Raw genomic sequence first — 13,977 nt, forward strand, 5'->3', positions numbered from 1 at the left:
AAATTTCATAGCTCTAGCATAATATTGTATATTTTTAAAACATTTTTCAAAAGTACTTTTTATATCATATCCAACCGTCGATTCACAACTAATAAAAATAGAGTATGCAAGTGTGCTTCGCAATTTTTTAGTTTCTTATGTTAGAAACATATTGGATTTTATATTTTTATAATTGAGTACATATATTAGGTGATAACATACTAAAATTTCATAGCTCTAGCATAATATTGTATGTTTTTAAAACATTTTTCAAAAGTACTTCTTATATCGTGTCCAACCGTCGACCGAAACTAATAAAAATAGAGTATGCAAGTGTGCATTGCAATTTTTTAGTTTCTTCTGTTAGAAATATATTTTATTTTATAATTTTATAATTGAGTACATATATTAAGTAATAACATACTGCAATTTCATAGCTCTGGTATAATATTGTATATTTTTAAAACATTTTTTAAAAGTACTTCTTATATCATGCCCAACCGTCGATTGGCAACTAATAAAAATAGAGTATACAAGTGTGCATTGCAATTTTTTAGTTTCTTCTGTTAGAAACATATTTGATTTTATATTTTTATAATTGAGTACATATATTAGGTAATAACATACTAAAATTTCATAGCTCTAGTATAATATTGTAAATTTTTAAAACATTTTTCAAAAGTACTTCTTATATCATATCCAACCGTCGCAACTAATAAAAATAGAGTATGCAAGTGTACATTGCAATTTTTTAGTTTTTTTCGTTAGAAACATATTTGATTTTATATTTTTATAATTGAGTATATATATTAGGAAATAACATACTAAAATTTCATAGCTCTAGTATAATATTGTATATTTTTAAAACATTTTGCAAAAGTACTTCTTATATCATGCCCAACCGTCGAGTGGCAACTAATAAAAGTAGAGTATGCAAGTGTGGATTGCAATTTTGTAGTTTTTTCTTAAAAATATGTTTGATTTTATAATTTTATAAAATTCAGTACCATATTAAGAAATAACATAATATAATTTTCCATACCTGTATTACAACACTTTATATTTTTAAATATATTTTAAGCCGTCATTTGTTTAGTCAAAACGTTTACTAACGTTTTTGTGTATAAATATAACTACGAACACAATATTCCTATTAAACGTAATTGAACATCATCTGACAAAAACGTTTGACATTTGACGTATTAGCCACCGTCCATTGTTTTATTCAAATTACGCTTCTACAAAAATTTTCAAATTAAAAATGTAAAGTTTCTATGCATAAGATCTCACTGTTACGACAACCTACTGGTTAGCACGAGTTTTGCAAGACTAAGACTGGCCAAATCGGTTTAGCCGTTTTCGAGTATAACCGAATCATTTGATCGAGATATATAAGATTACAAATTTTTTTACTATTTTTTACCTTCTGGGCAATGTGTATAAGCATCACTAGCAGCTGAATATTCGACTCTGTAACCTCTTGTAACAAAAGTGTGCAAAGCCATCGATCTTCGCCTTGATCGTACTGGACATAATGTCTGGCTTCATCAGATTTTGGTGTGTATTTTTTCATAACATTGTCATCCATAAGGGCTTTGCCTCTAAAAGGGAGAAACAACCAGGACTACAAAGTACACAGCCTATCATGTGTTCTGTTGCTTTTTGGAGCCAATGACCGATGGCGTATTCGAACATTTGGTACCACACCATAGGACCTGGTAATAGAAACATAATTAAAAATAATATCCTTTAGGTTATCCATGTGATTATTAATATAATTACCTAGCCTATAGGATGGATTACGTCCACAAGCAGCTCCCAAGTTTTATTCTTCTTCATCAAATCCACCAACAATTGTACGGCCTGAGGTTGAAAATCAATATCACCATCCAAAGTTAGCAAATAAGTATTCTCATCTCAGCCATAACAGCTTTTCTGTCGACTGATATAGGCAATTCCATCAACCTATGCCCCAACAAGTAGTACATATACATGACTTGTGACCATCGTTTTCTGTGCCTAATTTTAGATTTGTCTTTAAGATGAGCAATCATTTTGGTCTTCCCTGGTAAAGTCCATACCAGTCTACCACCGTAAGGTGTTGGATATTTTTTAGGAGCACGTATTCTGATATTTGTATGATGTACATCAGAAGCTGCCTCGTCTATTGTATTGACCAAAAGTTTTACAAATCTGTTGACTTGGGAATCGTCGTCGTTGTGGTCCGATATTTCGAAGGCGTCATCGAAGAAAATGTGTGCTGAAAATAAAACAATGAGTATATTTAACCCAAATATTGAAATGTGAGTCAATTATCCCCTTACTTTCGAATTCGTAGTAATCAGGATCAACGACTCGAAGGTATTTCTGGGCTACACGTCGAGCACATTGATCTTCGTCCAGACGTAAAATAGATTTTAAAAATTCTATCATTTCGTCTCTGGTTTCGTGCCACATGGTGGCACATGCGTATATTCTGGTTATATGATCTGATGATTTTATTGTTTTTTGATTTGCTGATCCGTCTGTGTGCACTGATATGGTTTCGTAGTACTCGTCACCTTTTTCTTTCTCGATTTCAGCCAAATCCTAAGAAGGTAAAAAATACTTCTTGAAAATCAACTGTAGGCATAAACTCAAGAATTTTTGAAAAATCACTTTTAAATTGTTTTTTATAACAAAAGTTATTGATTTTAGTTTTTGTAGTTAAAAGAGACATTTTGTTTAATTATTTGAAAAATTTTAAGACTGTAGTACAAACAGTGTGTCCCTGAGAGCTCCTCAAAAACCAATACCATGGATGAACTTGTACACTGGTCAAGAAATTTTTGATAAAATTACTTTTAAATTTAAATTGTTTTTTATGACAAAAGTTATTGATTTTAATGTTTGTTGTTAAAATAGAAATATGTTTGGTTATATTGAAAATTGTATGGCTGTAGTACAAACGGTGCGTCCCTGAGAGCTCTTAAAAACCAATAACTGTATGCATGAACTTGTGTACTAGTCAAGAATTGTTTGATAAAATTACTTTTAGTCGTATTTTATAACAAAAGTTATTGATTTTAGCTGTTTTTAAGAGAATCTTGTGTGATTTTATATTTTATTAATTTAGTACACATATTAAGAAATAACATACTAAAGTTTTGTAACTCTAGTATAACGTTTTATATTTTTAAATATTTTTCAAAATACTCATCAAAAACTGTGGGACTAGCAACTATGGAACTAGATATGCAAGAGCGCATTTGTTTTAAAATTGCACATTTATAGCTTTTTTGTCAGAAACATATGTGATTTTATATTTTATAATTGAGTACATATATTAGGTAATAACATACTAAAATTTCATAGCTCTAGTATAATATTGTATATTTTAAACATTTTTCAAAAGTACCGCTTATATCATATCCAACCGTCGATTCGCAACTAATAAAAATAGAGTATAAATAGAAATATCTATTAATTTACTTATAACACGGATTTTATAACAAGAACTATTAATTTTAATTATTGTTGTTAAAATAGACATTTTGGTTAATTATACTGAAAATTCTTAAGACTGTAGTACAAACGGTGCGTCCCTGAAAGCTCCTTAAAAACCAACAACTGTATGCATGAACTTGTGTACTCGTCAAGAAATTTTTGATAAAATTATTTTTAAATCGTATTTTATAACAAGGGTTATTGATTTTATCATTTGTAGTTAAAATAGACTTCTTGTTTAATTATACTAAAAAAATTTAAGACTGTAGTACAAACGGTATGTCCCTGAGAGCTCCTCAAAAACCAATACCATGGATGAACTTGTATACTGGTCAAGAAATTTTTGATAAAATTACTTTTAAATTGTTTTTCATAACAAAAGTTATTGATTTTAGTATTTGTTGGTAAATCATGATTGATTTGTAGTAAGAAGTTTTGTTCGTAGTTATATTTATACACAAAAACGTTAGTAAACGTTTTGACGTAAAGAAATTGACGGCTTAAAATATATTTAAAAAATATAAAGCGTTGTAATACAGTTATGAAATTATAGTATGTTATTTCTTAATATGTGTACTCAATTATAAAAATATAAAATCACATATGTTTCTAACAGAAGAAACTAAAAATTGCAATGCACACAATGCAAAAATCAATAACTTTTGTAATAAAATCCGTGTTATAAATAAATTTAATATATATTTCTATTCATACTCTATTTTTATTAGTTGCGAATCGACGGTTAGACATGATACAAGAAGTACTTTTGAAAAATGTTTTAAAAATATACAATATTTTGCTAGAGCTATGAAATTTCAGTATGTTATTGCCTAATATATGTACTCAATTATAAAAATATAAAATCACATATGTTTCTAACAAAAAAAGCCATAAGTGTGCAATTTTGTAAACAAATGCACTCTTGCAATAGTTGCAAGTCCACGGTTTTATGAGTATTTTGAAAAATATTTAAAAACATAAAATGTTATAATAGAGTTACAAAATTTTAGTATGTTTTTTCTTAATATGTGTATTAAATTATAAAAATATAAAATCGCACAAATTTCTCACAAAAACAGCTATAAATTTGCTTGTTAACAAGTTGACAATGTAGCCGTTTATCCCGTGGTATCAATCTTATGCCCTCTACATAATTTTTTTTTTTAATTACAATATTTATTACAACTGTTAAATAATTTAACATCTAGCAATAATAATAAATAATAACATAAATTAAATAATAGAGTACCAAAGGATAGAATTTACAATAAAAGAATTCCGTAGTATGATGATTTAATATAAAATAAAAGCAAATAATAATAAAAATAAAATGAAGAAATAAAATAAATAAAATTTCTGAATAATAAATAATACTAGAAAAACAATAAATTTGCTACTTTTGATTATTAATTGATTTTATTACCTCAGTTTGACATCAGCTTGATCGTCTCGTCTTCTGTTCAACCCCATAGATTGATCAATCAAAAGTGCATTATACATTGGCGATACAAATAATTTTTCAGTGGTTGCCAAACGTTCGCATTTTGGTGTCCAAATATGCAAAGTAATCCAAGTTTGTGACAACAACCAGAGTAACCAAACCCAGGCCATTTGCCTGGACAAAAATTCCTCCAAAAAATAAGCTGGTGGACTTTCGAAGAATAATCAGGTAATGTACCATGGAAAAAGCAAGGATCACCATTTCTTATACCACAAGCTGCTATCAGAAGAGATATGCAAACTGGTATGGTAAGATTTACAGGAAAGGCGTAGCTGAAACCTTGGATTAAAATTTTGCAAGCAAAATTTGCCGAAGACGTAACAAAAATACGCCGACAAAATTTGGATAATAAGCAAAAATATTGGTGCGTTGTTTGCAGCCATTTTGTCAATCGAATCGCCTTGTTGAGCTATTCACTTGCATCAGATAATATAGTACCACTTTGAAACTGTTGAACCTGAGGAAAAAAATATTATAATAAAAATAATTATTATATATATATATTATCTTAATAATAATAAATTACATATGTCTATTATACTTACGACTTCTTCGACGATAATTTTGTGGTCTCCAAATCCTGACTTGAACATGAGGAAGAAATTGCCGACGTCATCGCCTTTGGCCCAAATGATAAAAAGTAATGATCCAAAAAATACGACTAGTTTCCAAACGCTAATGAATATATAACAAAAATATCGGGAGTGCTTCATGTTTTCTTTCATGCGACCTAATTTTTTCATAAATCCTGGGAAAAAATTGAAGACAATGTGATAATACAGTAAAATTCATATGAAATAAAATAATAATAAATGTAGGAATAGTAAATATATTTTTGTTTACTTTTTTTGTATTAATTCACACTGCAGACTTAAAGCAAAAATTAATAAATAAATAATCAAAATAAAATATAATTAGCAAACCGAATTTTCTAGCTAAAACGTAAGTTTCTCCATGGGCAAGTTAAAAAATAAAGTATGTAATTAAGTATATTATTAAAATTATCACGGTAAAAGATTAAATAAAATTTCATAAATTTAATTTAATTTAAAATTTAATTTAATGGTATAAAATTTTCATTGTAAACTAAATTAATTACTGTATCTCATATACCCAACATAGTATTATTTCACATAAAGTTGTGAATCAAATTAAATTTTATTCGTTTATTTCAGTATTTTGTTAAATATTTTTTCGATCAGTTTTCAACATTTTTTTCAAACTGACATAAGTGACAGTCAAAATGTTTTTTTATTCTCATTTTTAACAACAATCAGAACTTCTGTTTTAAGAGCTCTGATGCCTTTTTATTTATAGTTATACTTCTATATTTATTTATTTATATTGCGGATACAGGATTAAATTTAGTAATTACAGAAAATAAATTATGTTACAGTAAAATACAACTCTAAAACATTATTAGGCCTAACATTAGTATTATGTAATGCAATAACTTAAAGAAAAAATGTTATAATATTGAGATAGTTTATTTAAAGCTTGTAGATCTTTAGATTCTCCTGATGGTAAAAAAATCCTTTAATACTGTTTATGCAACCCAACGGTCAGCCTATTTAGATTTAATAGACTATCTTATAAGAATTTCATTTAATAACAATATAAAACAAATCAAAGATCAAGTACATATTTTTATAGAATATATTTAAAACAAGGAACATAAATATTTCGGTTGATTTTGGTTGTTTGTCTCTTACAAAAGTATTTTTTGCCAAAAAATTAAGTTTAATTTTTTTAAATATTTTCAAAAAAAATTAATGTATTTCATTAAAAAATCTTCTGTGTCGCAATTATAAGTCTTAGAATGATATATTCTTGATAAGACGCAGTCAAAAATATTTAATAATACAATGACGGATTTTACAGATTTTGTATCAAAAAGATATAAGTATCCTTCTTTATCTATATTGTTTTGCACCCCTACTTTTATTATTAATAAATCAGTTAATTTACTACGATTCCATGCCAACAATTATATACACTTCGATATAAAAGTTTGGAATAAAACGACTTTGTATTCGATCTTTCATTATTCTTTGGAAATAAATAGAAAATTCGGAACATTTTTTTGGTTTTTGTCAAATATTAGGTGTAAATATCTCCCTTCCGCCTTTTTGTATTATAAACCAAGAGCAAAAAAGCGGAAGGGAGATATTGACAACCTAATAACTCACAAATAGCATATGAAAGCATCCCTTTTCAGTTAGATAGGGAGAAACTAGATAAATTTTACTACGATTCCGTACCAACATTTATATACACTCCGATATAAAACTTTAGGATAAAACGCCTTTGAATTCGATCTTTCACATTCTTTAGCATTTAGCAGAAATTTCGGGGCATTTTTTTGGTTTTTGTCAAATAACTCTATATTTCTATTATCCTATTTTTATTCTAATTATTTTATTACCTAAAGGGCTCTGATCAGAGACATAATTCTCCCACCAGCCACAAGATATGCAGGCGATACTGATCGGAATTAGCCAGAGCTCGGCTTTGCCTTCCAGAAGTGGCCACACAACAAAGCCGGTCACCTGTGAAAGTACAAGAACTCGATAGATAAATCCATATATAGATATACATAAATCATTGAACGAGAGCCAATAGTAACATAATTGAAAAAATCATTTTGGAATGAATTTTGTGATTTTCCATCAATTTTACGCATGAAAAATTTAGTTGAACACAAAGGAGCTACTAGCAAGCATGAAAATATTTGGCTACGTACAACTAGTTGAATTTGTCGCGCTGTTGGAAATCGACGATAACTTAAAAAATATATAACTTTTTTCTTTAAAAATATTACTCTATATTCTTAAGACATGTATAAATATATTCCTAAAATTTAGAAATGATTGATGAAGTAGTTTTTTTAATATAAATTCCCAAAATTCACCTTTTTTAGGCGGTTACACTAGTTGTGCCCATAATGATATTCAACGAGAAAACTTCATTCATTCAAAGTGATTACAATATATTAAGTTTGTTTAATACATGAATATATATAATAGATGTAATGATGACAATGCTATGCAAATATAAATTATGTAGCATAACAAGTGGTAATTAAATTTGGCGACCCTACTAACGACGAACTAATAATAATTGGTCCTTAGTTTTCCGTAACAAAAGTGCTTTGCATGGTATTTGCATGATTACAAAACAGATTTTTTTAAATTTTTTATAAATTATTAAATATTTATATTTAATGAATTTGAAGGGTTGTTAATTGAATTTTGTTAAATTTTGAAATTTTTTACTAGCTGTCTGTCTATTATCAACGACAAGACGTAGACACTTTCTGAACGCAATGCGAATGTCTTGTAATGTAATTGGAGCGTTACAATTTCATAATATAATACGAGATATCAATGGGTGATAAACTTACAGATAATATGAAGTATGTGTTAAATTAAATACATATACATATACATATAATAAATTATAAAAATACCATCAGAAACTAGTGGTCAAGTTTCCAATATCACAGTGTCCAATTTTCATTCTTGAATATGTTAAATTGTATGGTCTGATTTTTGTTTTTAAACTGAACCCTGAACTAATAAAATCACTAATAAAATCACTAATAAAATTAATAATATAATAAATATATGACATACTTTGTATTTTACAACAAAAAAATTAAGATTTTTATGATTGTCAATTGAAAACGGTGTTTTTCCAATACAATGCCCTCAACAGTCCCAAATAATTATAGTTCCGGATTTTTTTAAAAGCAATACTCACCACGGTTTCAACATTTGTTTTAAATATCTTTCAACTAAAATTATTTTTATAAAATTTACACCCATGCAAAGCGATATTACTTACTAAATATGATTATGGAAAACATTGTACTGAATTTAATATCTTTATACTTAACGAGCCAAAGTTGATATATGTACACTAAGTAACTTCTCACTATTTATTATATATACAGGTGTATCAAATGATTCAAAATATTAGCCTTTATTCTTTATTATTCATCAAAGGATAAACAATAATATTTACAATAATAATCCTGTTAATTTCTTGCTAGTTTTTAAAAAAAAACAGATTTTACAAAGTCCGGCAAATGTCTAATAGAGCGTTGCACTATGTAACTTGTAACTATTTATTACCCATACAGGTGTATCAAATGATTCAAAATTTAGCCTATATCATTCATCAAAATATAAACAATAAAATGTACAATAATAATCCTGTTAATTTCTTGCTAGTTTTTAAAAAAAACAGATTTTACAAAGTCCGGCAAATGTTTAATAGCGCGTTTGCCATCAACCTGGAACGACGTACCAAATCAGGTAAATGCACAATGCCCGAAAAGTCGCGGAAAAAGTGAATACTAATAAATATTACATGAAAAAATATTTTCGAAAATTCAATTTTAGAATGAGATATGTTTAAAAATATCTTAAAAATGGATACAAAATAATACAAAACAATAACTTGAAAAAAGTTTTTGCTATATGATGGTTAAAAATGTCTTGCGAAAATTGAAAGTGTGATAAGAATCGATTCTTATTCCAAAATATTGACTGAACTACAATAATTGACTAATATTATATGTATATATATATATATATATATATATATATATATATAATATATATATATGTATAGTATTATTAAATAGTTCTTCTTACCTGAGCTGCAATTGCAACAAGATCGACGATTACTTTTACGGCTCTTTTAGATTCTTTACTGCCTCGAGATAGTAAACCTAAAATATTTTAAATTATATTAAAAACATACTCAATAAAAATTATCAACATGAGGAAATTGTGTTTTTGAAACTTTATTAGCTATATAAAATCAATATCTATACTTAATGTAAATATAGCTGAACAAAAGCTCATGAATTTCATTTTTTGAAAATAGTGAGAAATTATACAAATAATTATTTAAATGAGTCTAATTGTTTTGAATTTATTTATAATAAAGCACACTTTTATCACTAGTATCAATTAGCGTTACTCTTAATTAGCCATAAAAACAAATATCTTCGCAATATGTGAATAAACACAACGATGGTCTATGGTTTTTAATTAACATTTTTCTCTATAATTTATTTTAAATTTTTTTTAAAACTCATAGCATGAGAAGTTGTATCGATAAATATTTACTTCAAATAAGTCAATTTTTTAGAGTTTATTCAAAAAAAATTGATATTTTATTCAAAACTAATATTTCTTATATGTTAGAGATAGAAACATTTTTTATATGTTCTAGTCTAGATGTTTCAAAAAATACATTTTTTTGTTGGCTAAGATTAACTCTTTAAAAATGTGTATAGAAGGGGATTTTTCAAAATTAATATTATTTTAGGAGATGAAGCTGTTCGACCACGATAATATTTCTCTATTTAGGGAAATTTTAAACGATTTTGCCTCGAAACTTTTTTTTTCGATACGATACCCACGATTTCTCGACTTCTACTAGACCAATTTATATAAATATTTCATAGAATCTTCTTTATAGACTTCTCATTAGTATAAACTACGCTCATCTTCAAATTCAGATTTTTTACTATTTTTGAAGAATCGGTACTTTTTTGTTTCAGCAAAACTTTGAACGATACTATCTTTTTCGATACGATACCCACGATTTCTCAATTTTTACTGAACCGATTTACTTTAAATTTTTAGAGAGTCTTTTTTATAGACTTCTCTTCACTAATACTATTCACTATTACTATTTTTAAAAAATAATACTCCTCTGTTTTACGAAATTTCAAAGGAATTATTCTCGAAACAGTATTTTTTGATACGATACCCATGATTTCTCAACTTCTACTGTAACGATTTACTTCATATTTTAACTAATTTTTTTAAATAAATCTCAGTTTAATATAAACTATAATTCATCCTCAAAATCCAATTTTTTACTATTAAAAAAATTAAAAATATCAAAAAAATTGTACAAAAAAATGTTAAGACAGTTTAAGACAAGCAAAACAAAAATTGTACTTGTCCATAGTTTATTAAAATAATAATAATAAAAACAAAATTATTAAGATTATTTTGAAGGCTAAAATTAGGTGTATGGTCACGTGACCTTCCACTTCATCACCTGCAAGAATTAAATTTTTTTTGTCTGTTTTCAATCTTAAATATCTTTCTCAAAACATTAATTAATAACTTGAAAAATAGATAGTATATTTTTTTCAAAAATTACAAAGTTGCCTCTTGACTAGGATACACCCTTTTCGTACTCAAGCGCCACGTAAGAAAAACGTTTGCTCCCTTGCTTCAAAATACTGTATCAATTATCTTACAAAACAGTTTTCAACCACTGTCTTTTACCCTATCCATTACAAATCGGACACATTAGACAAAATTCCTCCATATATCTTCTCCCAAAATAAAACAGACCAAATAAAACTTACCAAAGACGCCGGGCACGAAGCACATGCAATTCGTTAACATGGCACCTTTGACAACGTCCAACTCCGGCAAGATAACGTAAATAAATAAGGCCAAGCCTATTGTGTGCATTGTCTCCATGAAGAACGCCTGCAACATAATTGAAAATATGTTTATTGCCTCGTAATGCATAAATCACAATGATATATTGTTTTGGCGACCGCTGCGAAACATAAGAGAGGCTGATCGCCATTGATGGATGTAGATCGAGATTGAATTAATACAGAAAGACATGGGAGATCGGGGGAAAAAATCATATTAATACACATACTAAATGTATATGAAAAAAAGCTTACTTAATAGACAATTTAGCTATTAGAAGAAATACACAAGTTTTGCCTAAATTAATTTTGGCAAAGTGGCAATTATAGCTATTTTAAACTGAAATGCGAACTTGTGTACTTTTCTAATTAGCAATATTTGATTTTATGACATTTTTCTACGTTTTGTCAAATAATTTGGAAAATTTATTCTGGGCATTATAATTGTTTGCATTGGTGGAAACTACATAAAAAAATTACTAAAATATAGTAAAAACTTTTATTTCTACTTGTATATTAAAATTTTGAATAATTCGCAATTGAAATGCGCACTTGAGTATTTTCCTAATTAGCAATATTTAATTTTTGAACATTTTTCTACATTTTGTCAAATAACTCGAAAATTTTATTCCGCATTTTCTAATTTATTTACATTATCAAAAACAAGATAAAACTAGTGGGGTGTATGGCATCGTGTCTTAAGGCAAATTGCTGGAACTTTCCGTACCTTAACAAAATGTTCGAGGAATACTGAATGTTTTCAAATAGATTATTATAAATATTGTAACATTATTGTAATTATTTTCGATATACAAAAAAAATACAAAAAAAAAAAAAAATTATACAATTTTTTTTTCCAAAATCAATAATTTTCTTAAGACAAGCAGAAAGTTTTTAAATCATTTAAATCGAACACTTAGTTCTTTCAAAAACTGCCATTTTTTACATATTTAGCTCCCGTAACTTCGAAATCGCTGGGCTGCCTTTGCCAAAAACTAATAAACACTTCTCCCAATCATTACTAATTGAATGTTTTTTAGATCATTGAAATCGGATATTCCGTTCTCTCAAAAAGTCGATTTCTATTTTCTGCACTCGTTGCTCCGTATCTCCGAAACGGCTGGACCTGCCTTTGCCAAAAACTAATCAGCTCTTTTCCCTATCAATAGGAATCGAATGTTTTTGAACCATTCAAATCGGTTGATCCGCCCGAAAACGTGACTGGAAATTTGTATCCATACATACATATATACACACACACACATACACACACACACATCCATTTTTTCTGAAGTATGCCAAAACGTTCAGAAACCTTCAAAACGTCGAGAAATGTAAACATTTTCAATTACGATTTTCGGCCCATTATAATAACTTACCCTACGGGAAGTTAAAAATGTACTAAAATCTAGTAACAACTGTTATATACACTTTGATATTAAAATAATGAATAATTCGTAGTTGTAATGCTTTAGTATTATGGATTATTTAGTATTATATATTATAGATAAGTATTTATTACCCCGGTTTTCTCAAAGTATTATTCGTGAAAAGGTGCTATTGTTAGCCAGATAAAAGACAATAGGGTCCGATCGAGAGGGACATGAAATTATGTAATCGTCTATTATCTACATATTAAGGCGCCGTTTAAATTTATAAGCTGGTACACAACATGTTACAACACTTCTCTTTTGCAGATATATGGGTTATTGTCATTTCTTGAATTAGAATATATCTTATTCGAATACGATATCTAACACTATTACGTAATATTACTTACAATTGCAAATGAAAAAAATTATAATTGAGATTTAATTTGTCTACTGATACACTTTAAAATGATGCCTCAAAGTACAAAATTGCAAGATATTTAAAATTGCTTTATCTCACCATGAAGAATTCAGTAGAAGATGGTTTCTTGAAGACTTTGAAGTAGCAAATTCTTGCAGATCTGATGAGTGTTCCCATTTCTGGGACAGCAAATGCAAACAAGAGCACCCACATCCATGCGATTCGCTCTTCTTCAGGCAAAGTTGTCACATATTGTTTGTCCCTAACTGGAAATAGGAAAAAAAAAAACATAATAATAGAGCGTAAGATATATGAAAAAAAAAGTATTGTGTATCTTTCAGTAAAGAGGCGTAATATATATCTGGCTGCAAAGAAGCTGTATTCAACGTATGTTTTATAATTTTTTTTATCAAAATGCTCAATCCTTCAAGTTTTATAAATGCAACGCCAATAAATACAATTTTTATCGCGCCCATATAAAACTGCTGCTATCATCGCAATAAAGTTGCCGTTCGTATCGTAAAATACCGTAGTCATGTTCGAAGGATTACACATTAACGTGTTTTTTCTCAACTTTTATTTTTACATGAACCCTGCAGAAGCAAAATTTATATACAGGACCTAAATCGCCGAGTGTCCAATAAAATATTAAACGACCATTTGCCTGAGAGTTGACCTTTGACTCGGCCACGTTGAGAAACAGACTAGAATACAGAAATATATTTCATATCTGAACTGA

The 13,977-nt window shown here is 27.9% G+C and overlaps 1 pseudogene; it reads right to left on the reverse strand.

Annotated features, from left to right (window-relative positions):
• Positions 1 to 1,391: 1,391 nt before the first annotated feature.
• On the reverse strand, positions 1,392 to 13,775 carry LOC113373342 (annotated as a pseudogene).
• Positions 13,776 to 13,977: the final 202 nt, after the last annotated feature.

This window comes from Ctenocephalides felis, unplaced genomic scaffold (assembly GCF_003426905.1).
Source record: "Ctenocephalides felis isolate EL2017-DRISC unplaced genomic scaffold, ASM342690v1 CF-g0.4_SCAFFOLD_01604, whole genome shotgun sequence".
In the NCBI taxonomy this organism is placed as follows: domain Eukaryota; kingdom Metazoa; phylum Arthropoda; class Insecta; order Siphonaptera; family Pulicidae; genus Ctenocephalides; species Ctenocephalides felis.